This window comes from Bos javanicus, chromosome 6 (assembly GCF_032452875.1).
Source record: "Bos javanicus breed banteng chromosome 6, ARS-OSU_banteng_1.0, whole genome shotgun sequence".
NCBI classification, from domain to species: domain Eukaryota; kingdom Metazoa; phylum Chordata; class Mammalia; order Artiodactyla; family Bovidae; genus Bos; species Bos javanicus.
In genome coordinates this window covers 30199852-30217457 of record NC_083873.1, presented here as the reverse complement: position 1 = coordinate 30217457, position 17606 = coordinate 30199852, and the positions used below count along the sequence as shown (strand labels likewise).

Here is a 17606-nt window from a genome sequence, read left to right as displayed (position 1 = left end):
CTAGGTCGGCTTACCTATTCCTTGTTTGTTTATTGCTTTAAGATTTTTTTCCAACTGTATAAAGTTGAGAGGAATGTTTCTATTGCAGGCTGTATATTGGAAATAAAAGACAAATTCAAGTCTATTTGCTCACAGTATATTAAACTGCAGAAGCCAAACTTATAAGGGCATCAAGTCTGCATGTGACATTTTAATAGCTGCTGTTTGGTTTCTATCAATCACGTCATTGCACATTAAAATACACCGACAAAATAAGAGATCTGTCATTCCTTCGTTAAGAAACAGTAATCCAGTACAAGATTTATAGGCTTAAGACTCAACAGTGTGTTCACAATAAATCCCCATTCAGTGCTCAAATCAGAACAAGCCTCCCTGTCGTTCCGTGTTTTCTGCTCAAAATGTCCCCCATATAAGATTATCAAAGGTTTTCTTACAGAACTACATATAAAATCCTTTTTTGCCAGAAAAGCTTAATTTAGGTTGGCGGTTTCCCTTTTTGAGTCCTCTCAGACAAGATCTTGGTTATATCAGAAACACATAGGACCTGATGTATTATTAGTGGGCCTGGTGTTAATTAGGGAGAATTACCAGAAATAGTTTGCTTCATGGGAATTTATTACAGAATCACACTTGACTGATGGCAGAATAGGAGTTGCTGAGAGAGAGCAGCTCCCACTCATAACCACTAATTAATAAGGTGCCAAAATTCTGCAGAGGAGGTTTCATCCCCGGTGTGGGAGCCTCAAAAGGAAAATGGTTCCTTTGCAGCATTTAAAATTTTAAAGAGGAAAGGGACCAGGACACAGGGCTACCCCACAGAAATCCCAAGACTGATACAGTTTGTGTTGTGTTTATGAATGAGAGCATTTAACTCAGGAAGCACCAAATCCAAAAGTTTGTGAAAGAGCACCTTTCCCTCCCAAAGTCAAAAGTAGTGTATGTTAATCATTCTAAGGAGATATGGACAGTGTTTTTAATGTGGCGAGTGTCTGATTGGCTTGGCTGCTCATTTTATGAAGAACAGAATTTAGAGTCAACTATTTGTCTGTAGTAGTGTATCACTGAACTTCTTAGTCCGTGATTTAGAAGCTGACTGAGTAGGTGGCAAGATTGTATCAATGATTAATAAGAAAGATTGGCTTCCACACCTTAAACGCAAAGTTGGGGGAAAGTAAGGTGTGTTTAGTGATTGGCACTAGTGGCAAAACACTGGGGCGGCCCTTATTAAATGAAGGTTTGCCAAGAAGGAATTTTTTTCCTGTGTCTGTAACTGTTAATCATGTATAATAAAGCTCGGAACGTTTGCTTAATGTAAAAGAAGAAAACATTTCCATGTGAGAAAAGCACAGATCACCGACCTCAGGGAGAAAAATAACACAGTTGAGAATTCCCAGAGTATAATTTGTCAATTTCTCTTCAGCTCCCAAGGAAAATGACTTCTGTGCCAGCTCCATGAATTGACTGACATGTTCTCTAATGCATCCATGTTTCAAAGGACAAAGTTTTCTGTTTAATAACTGGGTTCCAAATTAGGTTTTCATCTTTGTGTTCTAAATTGTCACATTTGTGCTCTAGTTCCAATATACTTAAGTTTGGTTTTATTTTTCTCTCTCTCTTTTTTTTTTGTTTCTTTTGCTTGTAAAGGATACAACTGGTGCTGTAGTTGCGTAGACACACTTGCTCAAAAATAGCATTGTTTGTTTAAGGTATTTTAGTAGACTGTAGTAATCTTTAGAGGTGTCTTGACTTTTTTCCCCCTAGTGTATCACTGATATATCGAATTGTTCCCTTGGTAAGTAGGAAAGTAATTCCAATGACTTTTTCTACCAATATTAATTTTTGTGTTTTGAAATGAAAAGCAGAAGAATCCATGGTGTTTTTTCAAGTATGAAATTTGAAATATAAGTTAAATTAATTCTGGCTTTATCAACTGAAACTTGCCATTTATTCTGCTCTGTTAAATTACTGTGCTACTGTTCGATAATTTTTCCAGTACTATTATAAATACTTCAAATAAAAATGAACTTAATGAAAAAGATGAGAGGCACTGAAGTGAACCCAATACTTATGCCTGAAAAGATACAAATCAACAATGTGAATCTATTATAGTTTTCTTATGCCCGAATCAGAGAGTCGTAGATGATCTTTAACAATGTATCAACATAATATAGATGTTCAGAGTATAAATTAGATTTGGAGGGAGGAATATATTTGATTACTTCTGGTGGATCAGACTGGGTCCCTTCAGGAGACAAATACTACACAGTAACTTTGGAGAAGTTTAATGCAAGGAATTATTAAGGTATGAAAGGAAAATAATTGAAAATATAAAGAGAACTCTAAAGGGTAACCTAGGACTGAGAGAGAGGCCCCAAGGAAGGAAAACGTTAAAAGAAGGCCCCCGTTCCATGGCTGGAAGTCACACCTTGTTGAAGAAAGTGCGGCTGCAGCCCACAATAGCAGAGAAGTTCTCTGGGCCAGAGCTGGTCATCAGTTGCCCAGAACTAGGAATCAACCCTCTGAATACAGAAGGCAAGACTGGTAGGGCAGTGTAAAAGGGTGTTTGAGTCCTGCTGTGGGTGCAAGGCCTGAAATACATGGAGGGGGCTGTGGCAAGGTGATCACTAGGGTCTGGCCAGGGAGATCACTGAGGGTGCTGTGGATGCACAGCTGGGCAGAGTCCAGCAGATGTCCCTCCACACACTAACCATGAGCGGACCCTGCAGCTGGAGTAAGACAAACCAAAATGCAGCTCCTGAAACCAGAAAAGAAGCCCCCTGACTTCTGCAGTATTCCTTCAGTTTCCTTAGCTGACAAAGCTTCATGCCATGCTCACTGGAAAGGAGAAATGTTTGAAGAGTCCATGCGCTATCATGGAGCAAGTACTGAAGGGTAAATTTGGAACTAAAAATCAATAAACTGATAATTGGCATATATGAAGTAAAGTGAAGTTGCTCAGTTGTGTCCGACTCTTTGCAATCCCGTGGACTGTAGCCTACCAGGCTCCTCCGTCCGTGGGATTCTCCAGGCAAGAATACTGGAGTGGGTTGCCATTTCCTTCTCCAGGGGATCTTCCTGACCCAGGATTCGAACCTGGGTCTCCTACATCGCAGGCAGACACTTTAACCTCTGAGCCACCAGGGAAGCAGGAGCAGGCTGTGGCCCACATCATCAACTCCTTATTGCCAAATTCAGACTTAAATTGAAGAAAGTAGGAAAAACCACTAGACCATTCAGGTATGATCTAATCAAATCCCTTATGATTATACAGTGGAAGTGACAAATAGATTCAAGGGATGAGATCTGATAGAGTGCCTGAAGAACTATGGACAGAGGTTCATGTCATTGTACAGGAGGCAGGGATCAAGACCATCCCCAAGAAAAAGAATTGCAAAAAGGAAAAATGGTTGAAACTTCCATTATCCTATTCATCGAATGCCTATTCTCGATGAATCAGAAAGTAGAACAAGATATTCTAACTTCTTTATTGTCAAAATCCTCTGATAATTACTATACCATCAGTTTGCAAAGTAAACATATTGGCACTGACTTTTTTTTTTCAAGAGCTGCCATCTAAGTATGCAGTGCAACTGAACAGCTCTGAATATTTCAGAGATTTAGTTGGCACACCAGAGTTGGACACTGAGCATCTGAGCATGCATATCCTAAGATATAACCAAAAGTTTTTTAATGAATTTATTTTATTATACTAATACTTGCCTGTGGTTTAAACAAGTAAAACATTCTTAATTTAAGGTTTGTGTTCATTAGAATTTCAGTTAATAGAAGTTTTCCTGTATAAACCTAAACCCCTATCAAATATTAACAGAAAAGGTTGATTGTTTTCATATTAGTAATAGAAAGCAAAGAAATTAATATTTTCCTCTTCACAATAAACCATGAAAGGTCAAGCCCAGTGGATCTATAATAATAACTTCTATTTATTTGTATAGTCATTGTAACTTGTATGGTATATTATCCCTTACATGAGGGTGCACATACTCTCGAAGTTTCTAATAATTGGGGAAACTGAGAATCAAGTATTTTTAACTTGCATATTAGAGATGAGAAAAAGAAAACTCAGAAATGATTCTCTAACAACATAGACTAAGACATTTTTAAAGATTAGGGAGAAAATTTATTATTTCATCCACATTCCTTTAGAGTTCCTCTTACTAACAAGGAGAATGCCGATATATTCCATTGGTAAGGACAGTTTTAGGAATTACTTAATTTTGATAGAATGTGTAAAACTTAAAAGCCATATCCGTCTGACTTATACAGTTGCCTGCCACACAGATGTCAATATTTGGGAGGTTTGCAATTGGACCATCTGTTCTTCAAGGGTATCTGTGATGCAGTAGCCCCCTCTGCAATGCACCATTTGCTGTTCTGTGTGCTGCTTCATTTCAGAGAAGCACAGGAATAATGAGAGTAAATTATGTTAGTATGAAGTGGAGGAAACACCCAATGTGATACCAAACAAATCAGAAGGCTATAGGAAATGCAATTTCCATTACTTTCACACTCAGAGGTCAATAATAACTTATTTTTAACATATTGGGAAACAGGTCAGAGTGGTTGACACCCAGTTCATTGTTACCTTTGCGGTGTGATGAAGTTAGTTCCAGGCCAAGAGTAAAGAATGGAATGTGATAAAGGTGAGAACTTGGTGAGAAACTGCATATACATCCAATTATGCCGACAAGGTTACCTAAGATTCTCATTTGAAATAAAATCTCTCTGCTATGTGGTAATGGCAGGCACCACTGCTAAGTCCACTGAAGCATAGCTGGAAAATCCAGCTGCCCTCACATCTGTTTTGCATGACCTTTCAATCATCAGCAAATACTTCTGCCTCTAGGAATGGAGGACTGGGTAGGATATGGCTATGTGACTCTCTAAGCTATCACTATGGAAAGCATATTGAAACAAAATTCACGCATGCCATGTACTGTGCCCAGAAATTAGAGGCTTGTCTGGATGGTGTTAAGGTTTTGACCTATCTAGAGTGTTCACACCTGCTTCTTACATTCATGCTGTTAATCCTTTGTTCACAAAATGAGACATATTATGAAATATGTGAATGGACTTCTCTGGCTGAAGTCTTAAATGTTTAGGCTCTTAAACTGGTTCAGACTAAAATAACATTCATGAAATAGTGTCTTTTAGATGTCTAATGATTATTATATGCAGAAGGCTGTGTGATTTGACTTAACTCTCTGCTTCCATGAGAGCCCTGACTTGATTACAGTACTTGAGTTCTTGGTAATAACAAAATGTTCTGAAAAGAAGGGGAAAAAAAATGACGAAAGAGTCCCTTGAAAGGATTGTCATGAAGTTTACTCTTAAACTAATAAATTTCATTCTCACACTAATTTGATGAGAAGCCAGTAGTGGAATAGGGGCAAGAACACAGTTTGGTTTATATCAAGACCAACTTTAGCTGTTGTCAAAGAGAAGCAGTTATACTGAACACAGTAGTTATCCATAAATATTTGAATTGAGCATTTAAAGAGAAGGAACTTTGTTTAGGAGGAGTATTGTAGGTGCTGGCATTTGATAAGTCTCTCTGAGCTGAATTTTGATTACCCCGGGCTGAGCTTAGGGCTTCCCTGGTGGCTTAGATGGTAAAGAATCCACCTGCAATGTGAGAGATCTGGGTTTGATTCCTGGGTCAGGATGATCCCCCGAAGGAGGGCATGGCAACCCACTCCAGTGTTCTTGCCTGGAGAATCCCATGGACAGAGGAGCCTGGTTAGCTGTAGTCCAAGGGTCACAAAGAGTCAGACAATACTGAACGACTAAATACAGAACAGATTGAACTTATTTGTAGGATTGCCAGAGGCAGACTAATAATTTGGATAAATCAACAGTATTGCTTTTTAAACTTTTATCCAATATTTATGTGGAGGGAAGGCTGAGTACTTTGTTCAGGGAGAAGAGTAGGTCCAGGATCCCTAGAGATCAACCTTCTAGGATGCTCTGATCCACTTAACTCTGCCCCACACTTGCCCACCCTGCTCAGCAAAGCAGCCTTCAGCCAGGACTAGCTGGTGTTGTTCCAGAGTCTCTCTAAAGAGTCAGTCCCTGACGCTGTGCTACTTATTAAAGTATCTCATTCAACCCCATGAAGTTCTCTCCCCTAAAATCACCTCCCAAAATCACAGTCTTCTCCCCCTCACAGTGTTTCCAGTGATGTTCATAGCTTCTCATGGATGGGCACTCTGGACAACTGGCCAGCAGACCAACTTCTTAAATTGGTGTTCCCTCCACTGAGGAATCACTGATCTTGGAAAAGCTACAGAATTGGGTTGAGTCTATAAGACAAGAGTGAAAAAGTTGGCTTAAAGCTCAACATTCAGAAAACGAAGATCATGGCATCTGGTCCCATCACTTCATGGCAAATAGATGGGGAAACAGTGGAAACAGTGTCAGACTTTGTTTTTTGGGGCTCCAAAATCACTGCAGATGGTGATTGCAGCCATGAAGTTAAAAGATGCTTACTCCTTGGAAGGAAAGTTATGACCAACCTAGATAGCATATTCAAAAGCGTTGCCAACAAAGGTCTGTCTAGTCAAGGCTATGGTTTTTCCAATGGTCATGTATGGATGTGAGAGTTGGACTGTGAAGAAAGCTGAGCGCCGAAGAATTGATGCTTTTGAACTGTGGTGTTGGAGAAGACTCCCCTTGGACTGCAAGGAGATCCAACCAGTCCATTCTAAAGGAGATCAGTCCTGGGTGTTCTTTGGAAGGAATGATACTAAAGCTGAAACTCCAGTACTTTGGCCACCTCATGCGAAGAGTTGACTCATTGGAAAAGTCTCTGATGCTGGGAGGGATTGGGGCAGGAGGAGAAGGGGATGACAGAGGATGAGATTGTTGGATGGCATTGCCGACTTGATGGATGTGAGTTTGAGTGAACTCCGGGAGTTGGTGATGGACACGGGGGCCTGGCGTGCTGCAGTTCATGGGGTCCCAAAGATCGGACACGACTGAGCGACTGAAATGAACTGAACTGAACTGATGCTTTATTTTTTCCCCACTAGTGTGTCCTACCTCTTGGAGAATGATTATTCTCCAATGTCTTGGAGAGTTGTTGAAACACATATGGGATAGTACATGTGAACATACTAGAGCTACAATCCAGTCTTTTTTTTGAGGAGACAATAAGAGATATTACTCAAAATACAAATTCACATTTCTAGTCCTTTGTCCAGAAAATGAGATGTATTTTGTAATATCTGGATGGACCACTATAGCTTAAATCTCAGCTGTTCTCAAATAGGTTTGAAACTTGCCATCAACTGTCTCAGAGACTCACAACGCACATTGAAAAATCTTGCTGTGAAAAAGAAAAATAATTAATAGTTTAAACTATGTTTTACTTAAATATATTTGACCATGAACCCTTTTACTTAAAAAAAACTTTTAGGTATCCTACATAATACAATTTGGGAAATACTGGCTCATCTTTTTTCTTTTTGGGGTGAATACCCTTAGTCAACACCAAAACCAGATTGATTGCATTCTTTGCAGCCGAAGATGGAGAAGCTCTATACAGTCAAAGACCAGGAGCTGACTGTGGCTCAGATCATGAATTCCTTCTTACCAAATTCAGACTTAAATTGAAGAAAGTTGGGAAAACCACTAGACCAGTCAGGTATGACCTAAATCAAATCCCTTATGATTATACAGTGGAAGTGAGAAATAGATTTAAGGGCCTAGATCTGATAGAGTGCCTGATGAACTATGGACTGAGGTTCTTGACATTGTACAGAAGACAGGGATCAAGACCATCCCCATGGAAAAGAAATGCAAAAAAGCAAAATGGCTGTCTGGGAAGGCCTTACAAATAGCTGTGAAAAGAAGAGAAGCAAAAAGCAAAGGAGAAAAGGAAAGATATAAGCATCTGAATGCAGAGTTCCAAAGAATAGCAAGAAGAGATAAGAAATCCTTCCTCAGCGATCAATGCAAAGAAATGGAGGAAAACAACAGAATGGGAAACACTAGAGATCTCTTCAAGAAAATTAGAGATACCAAGGGAACATTTCATGCAAAGATGGGCACAATAAAGAACAGAAATGGTATGGACCTAACAGAAGCAGAAGATATTAAGAAGAGGTGGCAAGAATATACAGAAGAACTGTACAAAAAAGATCTTCATGACCCAGATAATCATGATGGTGTGATCACTCACCTAGAGCCAGACATCCTGGAATGTGATGCCTCAAGTGGGCCTTAGGAAGCATCACTATGAACAAAGCTAGTGGAGGTGATGGAACTCCTGCTGTGAAAGTGCTGCACTCAATATGCCAGCAAATTTGGAAAACTCACCAGTGGCCACAGGACTGGAAAAGGTCAGTTTGCATTCCAATCCCAAAGAAAGGCAATGCCAAAGAATGCTCAAACTACTGCACAATTGCACTCATCTTACATGCTAGTAAAGTAATGCTCAAAATTCTCCAAGCCAGGCTTCAGCAATACATGAACCATGAACTTCCAGATGTTCAAGCTGGTTTTAGAAAAGGCAGAGGAACCAGAGATCAAATTGCTAACGTCTGCTGGATCATGGAAAAAGCAAGAGAGTTCCAGAAAAACATCTATTTCTGCTTTATGGACTATGCCAAAGCCTTTGTGTGGATCACAGTAAACTGTGGAAAATTCTGAAAGAGATGGAAATATCAGACCATCTGATCTGCCTCTTGAGAAACCTGTATGCAGGTCAGGAAGCAACAGTTAGAACTGGACATGGAACAACAGACTGGTTCCAAATAGGAAAAGGAGTACGTCAGGGCTGTATATTGTCACCCTGCTTATTGAACTTATATGCAGAGTACATCATGAGAAATGCTGGACTGGAAGAAACACAAACTGGAATCAAGATTGCCGGGAGAATATTGATAACCTCAGATATGCAGATGACACCACCCTTATGGCAGAAAGTGAAGAGGAACTCAAAAGCCTCTTGATGAAAGTGAAAGTGGAGAGTGAAAAACTTGGCTTAAAGCTCAACATTCAGAAAACGAAGATCATGGCATCTGGTCCCATCACTTCATGGCAAATAGATGGAGAAACAGTGGAAACAGTGTCAGACTTGATTTTCTTGGGCTCCAAAATCACTGCAGATGGTGACTTCAGCCATGAAATTAAAAGACGCTTACTCCTTGGAAGGAAAGTTATGAGCAACCTAGATAGCATATTCAAAAGCAGAGACATTACTTTGCCAACTAAGGTCCGTCTAGTCAAGGCTATGGTGTTTCCTGTGGTCATGCATGGATATGAGAGTTGGACTGTGAAGAAGGCTGAGCACTGAAGAATTGATGCTTTTGAACTGTGGTGTTGGAGAAGCCTCTTGAGAGTCCCTTGGACTGCAAGGAGACCCAACCAGTCCATTCTGAAGATCAGCCCTGGGATTTCTTTGAAAGGAATGATACTAAAGCTGAAACTCCAGTACTTTGGCCACCTCATGTGAAGAGTTGACTTATTGGAAAAGACTCTGATGCTGGGAGGGATTGTGGGCAGGAGGAGAAGGAGACAACAGAGGATGAGATGGCTGGATGGCATCACTGACTCGATGGACGTGAGTCTGAGTGAACTCCGGGAGTTGGTGATGGACAGGGAGGCCTGGCGTGCTGCGATTCATGGGGTCGCAAAGAGTTGGACACGACTAAGGGACTGAACTGAACCCTTAGTCATGAAATTAAAGTCTCTTCTTACTCCTTGGAAAAAAAGTTATGACCAACATAGACAGGACATTAAAAAGCAGAGACATTACTTTGCCAACAAAGGTCCGTTTAGTTAAGGCTATGGTTTTTCCAGTAGTCATGTGTGGATGTGAGAGTTGGAGTATAAAAAAAGCTGAGCACTGAAGAACTGATGCTTTTGAACTGTGGTGTTGGAGAAGACTCTTGAGAGTCCCTTGGACTGCAAGGAGAGCCAACCAGTCCATACTAAAGGAAATCAGTCCTGAATATTCATTGGAAGGGCTGATGTTAAAGCTGAAACTCCAATACTTTGGCCATCAGATACAAAGAACTGACTCATTTGAAAAGACTCTGATTTGGGGAAAGATTGAAGGCGGGAGGAGAAGGGGACAATAGATGATGAGATGGTTGGATGGCATCACTGACTCAATGGACATGAGTTTGAGTCAACTCTGGAAGTTGGTGATGAACAGGGAGGCCTGGCCTGCTGCAGTCCATGAGGTTGCAAAGAGTCGGACAGGACTGAGCAACTGAACTGAACTGAACCCTTAGTCATGCTTGCCTTCTCATTTTAAACCAGGAGTTCTCAAAATTCTGTGCATATTAGAATCTCTGGAGGGTCTGACTCCTGGAGTTTCTGACTCAGGTCTGGATCTGGTGAATATCTTTACTTCTACCAAGATCCAGATGAAGCTGATTCTCACCACTTGGAAGACCAGTCTATGAGTAGCACCTGTTTTAGATCTCGGACCCACGCTTCTCGCGTTAATATGCAAATAACCCGAGGACGTTGTGCCTGAGCCCGCCCTCAGAGATTCTGATTGGGTAAGACTGGGATGGAGTCAATAACCTCGCATTTCTGAGCGGCTCTGACGGTATTGCTGGCCCACAGACCAGGCTGGAAGGAGGTGTTCTCTCGCTTGGACCTCTCTGAAGGTGAGGGACCTTAAGAACATACAGGTAGAAACCAGCGTTGTTTTTCTTCCTCTTGTCTAAGACCAGAGACACCCACTTCAGTTTCTGAAAATTAGATATGTTAGGAAATTATGCCCTACTCTGGGAATCCTGCAAGTCTCTTTTACCCTTTTTTCTTTGCAGGATTTTACGGCACTTGTGGAAAGCAGGGCAGAGACAACAGCTCCTACGCAGACCTGGCTTTTTGCCGAAACAGAACACTTTAATGACCCAGTGAGTGCGCAGCCCGGCGAGTAAGTGAGGAGTTAAATTAAATCTCAAATGGTAGAGGTTTCTCCCATCATTCCATATCGGGAGTGTTAATTTTCCTAACCTTTAAAGATAAACTTCATGGGTGGTGAGGGAGTGGGGTAATAAAAGAGCACGCAGGGAGCCAGGTGTAATGCATTTGGGTGTTTGGTCTGGTTGATTACTCTTTCTCTGATGCTGGAAATTGGCCTGAGTCCAAATCCTGACTAGACCGTCCTTCTCTATAAGAATTAACCAGGTCAGTGGCTCCTACATTTTTATCGTGTTAGTAGCTCCTCTGAACCAACTTCAGAAGCTTACACGTAGAATAGCCCACAGGTAAGCATTTCTCACGTTAATTTTTTAGTTTTTCTCTTTCTTTTTTTTTTTTTTTAGTAAAAGATACTTTTAATTCACAAAACCACTAAAGAAACTCAGGGCTCCTCATGTTTTCAGGAACAGGGTTTGTAAGTCAGTTAACCAGAAGGTCGCCTAAATTTCTTCTGTTGCAACATTCAAGCACCTGTGAGGATTGCAGATTTGTTCTGGTTGATACACATCCATTGACATTATCTGCAATGACTTTGACTTGTAAAGAGTAGTTTGTTTTTAATCATGATTCGTGTCTTCAGTGCTTCCCTCTCCCCCAAACTAACAACCAGCGTTGTTTGTTGTTGTTACTGTTTTTTTTTTTATTTTCAAACTATTGAAAACTATTTGGTCTGGGGGTGGGGGGCGCGGAGGAAAGATTGTCTGCAGCCGCTCAGGGAGGTCTGGGAGTTGCTCTGTTTTCTTAGCTGTGCTGTGCAAATGAACTGAAGGTTTAACACTTAGGTGCTGTTTGAAGATATAATACAACAGAGCCCAGAGGAGGGAGTCTGGGCCCGCCATTGCCGGCCTGGCCCAAGGCCCCTCGGTACAGCTGCTCTGGGGGCTGCAAAGCTAGAATTTGTTGCCATGGCTTAGACCTAAACAAACCCCTGCCTGTTCTGGTATGTAGATTATGTTCTTCCAGGACAGCCCTGCTCACTCATTTTGCGTCCATCTGTGGGACACACGGGTTTCAATCATTCCTTCACCGTCTCCCATTCTAAAGCTGCAGTTTGTTATATGATATAGTGCCTTGTCACTTAGCAGCAGACGCCACGGTGCTGGAATCGGCCTGTTCCTCCAGCTTTTCCCCAGCTATACTGGAACCTCTGTCCTCAGGGACCTTGCTGTGGGACCACCTTGCAGGCGTTAATACTTTTCCCACTAAACCCACTTGGCCAGAGGCCAGCCTGAATGCTGTTCTCAGTGGAGTAATTGAGATTCCAGAATACCTTTAGGTTAGTTTGGAGGCAAGAGAGCAGAGTATTTCTTCCCTCTTCCATCAGGGTCATCCTCTTTTAATTCCCCATTTCTCCCTCCCCATCTCAGTGTGCCTCTCTCTCTCTGCCCACCCTCTGGGAAATGACTCTTCTCTTGGTTTATTCGAATACAGTGATATTTGGCATGATTTTTTATTTCCCTCCATTTCAGAGGACTCAAAAGCAATTTAAGAACCAGAAGGTCTCCTGGGAGACAGCAAAATAACATTTCTTCTAATTCCATGCAACATAGTACGGAGCAAGAAGATAGCATACATGTTTTCTTATCAATATAAAGTGTAAGAGCAAGTGAAGATTATAAAACTTAGAAAAAGCACAGATACTTTTAATTAGAATAACTGTGCACGTGGTTTCCCTGTATTAGTAACAACAGTGTTACTACATTGTTTCCCTGGCAATTAAGAGAAAAGTGGTATGTGATCTGTATAGTCAGACTGAAAAGATGCAGATACATGTCATGAGAAACGCTCTTGGCCCTGGGTTCTTGAAGGACCTTGTGTTGATCCTTGGGCCATTTTGTTCCCCAAGTCTCTTGCACATGTTTTCAGTCTTGAAATGAGTAGAACCATCATTTCTATAAAGTCATGATTTTATCAGCCTTTTCCTTAGAGCAAAATATGAACTTTCATCCCAGAAAACATTCTTGCAGGGGAGTTTAATATGGTCCGTATACATTGATGCCTCCTCCACCCTTTCACACATGTGTTTATGGAACAAACATATATTGGAGCACCTAGCACTTACTGGGAGAAGGCAATGGCACCCCACTCCAGTACTCTTGCCTGGAAAATCACATGGACAGAGGAGCCTGGTGGGCTGCAGTCCATGGGGTTGCGAAGAGTCGGACATGACTGAGCGACTTCCCTTTCACTTTTCACTTTCATGCGTTGGAAAAGGAAATGGCAAGCCACTCCAGTGTTCTTGCCTGGAGAATCCCAGGGACGGGGGAGCCTGGTGGGCTGCCGTCTATGGGGTCGCACAGAGTCAGACACGACTGAAGTGACTTAGCAGCAGCAGCAGCACTTACCGGGCACCATTTTAGTCACTGGGCATTTAGCACAAGTGTCTTCCCTCCAAAAGCTGACATTCAGTCAGAAGAGGCACAATGGACAAGGTAGCAATTGAATGGATAGAATAACAGATAGTGAAGCAAAATAAAGAAGAGGGAAAGACAGGTTAGGTGTGGGTAAACCAGACAGAAAAGGCGGAAGGGAGTCACATGGATCTTTGGAAGAAGATTGTTCCAGGCAAAGGAAAAATCTTTGCCATGTTCAGAGAACAGTGAAGAGCCATTGTAGCGGGAGCAAGTCGGGGAGAGAGGGGTCTGGGTAGGAGGATAGAAGGGGATTGGGAGGCCCCAGAAGGGGGACCTGGGCTTTTATTTGAGTGGTAGGTAGTTAACAAGTCCTTTAAGATGGCATCTATCTGCCCTCCCTCCCCCGGCTCCTCTATCCCGCCTTGTGAGGCAGGTCATTGGCAAGTGGAGGACCACATTCCAGTGTCTGAATGAGTGAAGTCCTGAGTGTCTGCAGCGTTACTAACCACCTTTGACTTTTACTGTGATTTGCTTACAGGGCAGGGCTTCCTGAATACTCTATTTTGGGCTCGTATGAGAAATTATATAGTTCTCATCTTGATGAAATTTCACAAGTCTGAACTCACTCTAATTTCCGTAATACAGAATTTAGGAGTCTCCAACTTTCCTTTTCTTTCTTGCTGTGTCTGGGCCTGGAGGAAGCTCTTTCTCACGGGGCTACCACACTATGAGATGAGCCTTCCATGACTGTCTGCTCAAATTGGCCCTTAAGCACAGGGAAGGGGCTTCTCCTCAGTTTCTTCAGGGCCAGGATGATAGGGAAGTAGGTGAAACTGATGAGTTGCTGAAGGCCCAGGAGGTAAGTAGATGTACCTGCATCCACAGGTGAAGGGAGTAACCTCTGGCTTCTCATGACCCTTCAAAAGAGGTGTTACGGAACTTCACTTGGAATCATGACTCTTGTAGTTTGTTTTTCACTGATTACCTCTTCAAGTGTTGCTAATCACTGTTCTAGAAATCTGCAAAACTTCGGGGAAATCAGTGTAATGTCTACCCCCAAACATTTTTGTCCAGGAGAAATAACTGTCAGGAGCAGTTTAAAGGTAAAAGGGAGTCCCCTAAACAAATCTGGAATGTATGCATGTTAAGAGCATGAGGACTTGAAGACTGCCTCAGTGTTGGACTTGGTCAGTGGCGGAGGCTCTGAACTGGTGGTGTGGCTTGGTTAGCAGTGTCGAGAAGGTGGCTTCCTTGGCTGCCTCTTCCACCCTGCCCTCTCCTCCATCATCTTGAGTTACTGTCAGCTGGACAACATTCACCTCATTCTTCAAACTGCTTTCTGCCCACGCAATAGAGTTTTAAAATGTTCACAGACAGTTCTCTCTACACACACATAACAATGTTCTATACTCCGGACATTTGTGTTTGTTCCTTCCGAAATCCAGGCACATTGGATGCGACTGCCAATTTGTGTGGCTTGTTTTTTGAGCTTCAGATTACAAACCGTTGACACGATCATTTGTCCCAAGTAGAAAGGCTCATTGGTATCGTGTCCTCCTTTACCACCCTCTTTGACCAATCAGTCATCAGGATGATTCCCCAGACACGCCTCTCTCATTCTGTTTCCATATCACCACCTCTGTGTGACATCATGGGAACTTAGTGCAAATAAATCTCCAGAGAAACCTGTGCTGGACAGATATTGAAATGGATTGCCGCAGAAGAGCATTGCTTATCTCCTTAGAGAGCAGGGTTTATCACTAAAACAAGGCTTTGACAAAAAACACTGCTAGGGCTTCCACCATACCTCAGTGTAGCCAAAGCATTTCACCATCAAGTCTGGACACAGCCCAGAGCAAGATGAGACAGAATCTTATTAGCAGCTCTGAACTAGGACTGTGTTTGGAGGACAAGAGGGAAGTAGCTGTGACAATACATTCTAATTATTATTGATACTATTGATGTTCAACCAGCAGGGTGGAAGAGGTTCCTAGCTGTGGCTATTGAAATTTGGTCCTTGAAAAAGTCAGCTGTTAAAAAGATACCTCTCTTCCCAATCTCTGAATTACCCTGAGTGGAAGTTTATATCACTGCAGTGGGAGTGTATGGTGTTTTATAGGATGATGCTTGAAAGTGAAGTCAAGTAGCTCAGTTGTGTCCGACTCTGCGACTCCATGGGCTGTAGCCCACCAGGCTCCTCTGTGCATGGGATTTTCCAGGCAGTAGTCCTGGAGTGGATTGCCATTTCCTTCTCCAGGGGATCTTCCCAACCCAGGGATCGAACCCGGGTCTCCTGCATTGTAGACAGACACTTTACTGTCTGAGCCACCAGGGATGATGCTTAGGACTGATCAAACTTTGAAACCTATAGGATTTCTGAGCACGTCCTCTTTTCAAATAATTTCAATCTTTCTGAGGTTTTAATTTGAGAATGGGTGTTATTTTCAACACCTCTTAAATCCAGAATGAGACAAAGGAACAACAGACAAAAAAATTTAGGGGAGAGAGTGGTGGCAAAACTGAATATCTGTGGAGGATAAGGCCGAGAAGTCACTCCACATTTAGCTGGTCTGCAAGGACTGCCTAAGAAAGTGTGATAGTCAGGCCTTAACATTTTTACAAAATCCAGGAGAATGGGTGCAGAGAATACAGGACTGAAAGTGAAAGTCACTCAGTCGTGTCTGACTCTTTGCGACCCCATGGACTGTATCCTGGTCAGAATACTGGAGTGGGTAGCCTTTCCCTTCTCCAGGGGATCTTCCCAACCCAGGGATTGAACCCAGGTCTCCCACACTGCAGGCAGATCTTTACCAGCTGAGTACAGGACTGAGATGTATCCAAAGATACTCCTAGTCTGGAAGGAATAGGGAAGTGTAAGAATTGGTGACTTTATTTTAAAACTAGAGGAAACTGAGGTTCAAAATAGGTTATTATTTTTCCCAAGGTAACAAATGACAGTGGTACCCCACTCCAGTACTCTTGCCTGAAAAATCCCATGGATGGAGGAGACTGGTGGGCTGTAGTCCACGGGGTCGCACAGAGTCGGATGCAACTGAACGACTTCACTTTCACTTTTCACTTTCACACATTGGAGAAGGAAATGGCAACCCACTCCAGTGTTCTTGCCTGGAGAATCCCAGGGACGGGGGAGCCTAGTGGGCTGCCATCTGTGGGGTCACACAGAGTCCGACACGACTGAAGCGACTTAGCAGCAGCAGCAGCAAATAACAGAATCAAAACTTTCATGGCAGTCTGTCTTCAAAGCCTCTGTGCCCTTCCTTGTCTGTCAGAAGTGTTGAACTCACTTGCTCGTTCCAGGAACACAATGAAGAGAATGTTTGGGGCCCAGTAGAAGTCAGGGTAGGAGAAGGCAATGGCACCCCACTCCAGTACTCTTCCCTGGAAAATCCAATGGATGGAGGACCTGGTGGGCTGCAATCCATGGGGTCGCTTAAAGTCGGACAAGACAGCGACTTCACTTTCACTTTTCACTTTCATGCATTGGAGAAGGAAATGGCAACCCACTTCACGTTCTTGCCTGGAGGATCTCAGGGACGGGGAGCCTTGTGGGCTGCCGTCTATGGGGTGGCACAGAGTTGGACACACTGAAGCGACTTAGCAGCAGAAGTCAGGGTTATATGACAGAGTCTTGATCAGAAATTTTACCCTTTGTGTCAGAAATTGGAAATAGATAAGCAGTCTGCTGGCGAGTTGGAACCCTTATGTGGCCATCAGGTTAAAAATTTTAAACCTAGTTGCTGCTGCTGCTTAGTTGCTCAGTCGTGTCCAACTCTTTGCAAGCCCATGGACTGCAGCCCGCCAGGCTCCCCTGTCCATAGGATTTCTCAGGCAAGAACACTGGAGTAGGTTGCCATTTCCTTCTCCAAGGGATCTTCTCCATCCAGGGAGTGAACCCACGTCTCCTGCTTGGCAGGTGAATTCTTTACCACTGAGCCACCTGGGAAGCAAATGTAGTTGCCCCCTGTAAACTCTAGACATTATATACCCAGAAGTCAGAGTTCTGTCTTGGCTCTAAAGACATAGCAGCTTTTGGCCTTCCAGGTGGGAAGGTGCTGGAATCAAGTGGCTGTTGTCCCTTCTTTCTCAGTTTGCTCCTGTGGCCCTGCAGGCTCTTCCCTCATCTTCAACATCTGCCTGACCAGGCAACCACTTGAGTGCCTGGCCCCTGATATAATAATGAAGAGCCATGGAGGGCTCTGAGTAGGAGAATAACATGATTAAAGAATTTTAAGAAGCAGGAGAAAAGAAAAATTGAAAATAGGTGAAAAT

General features: G+C 42.7%; 1 non-coding gene across 1 annotated transcript; it reads right to left on the bottom strand.

Annotated features, from left to right (window-relative positions):
* Positions 1-3071: 3071 nt before the first annotated feature.
* On the bottom strand, positions 3072-3144 carry TRNAR-GCG (transfer RNA arginine (anticodon GCG)). The gene has a single exon. It is a non-coding gene; the product is annotated as a tRNA-Arg (tRNA).
* Between the last annotated feature and the right edge of the window lie 14462 nt (positions 3145-17606).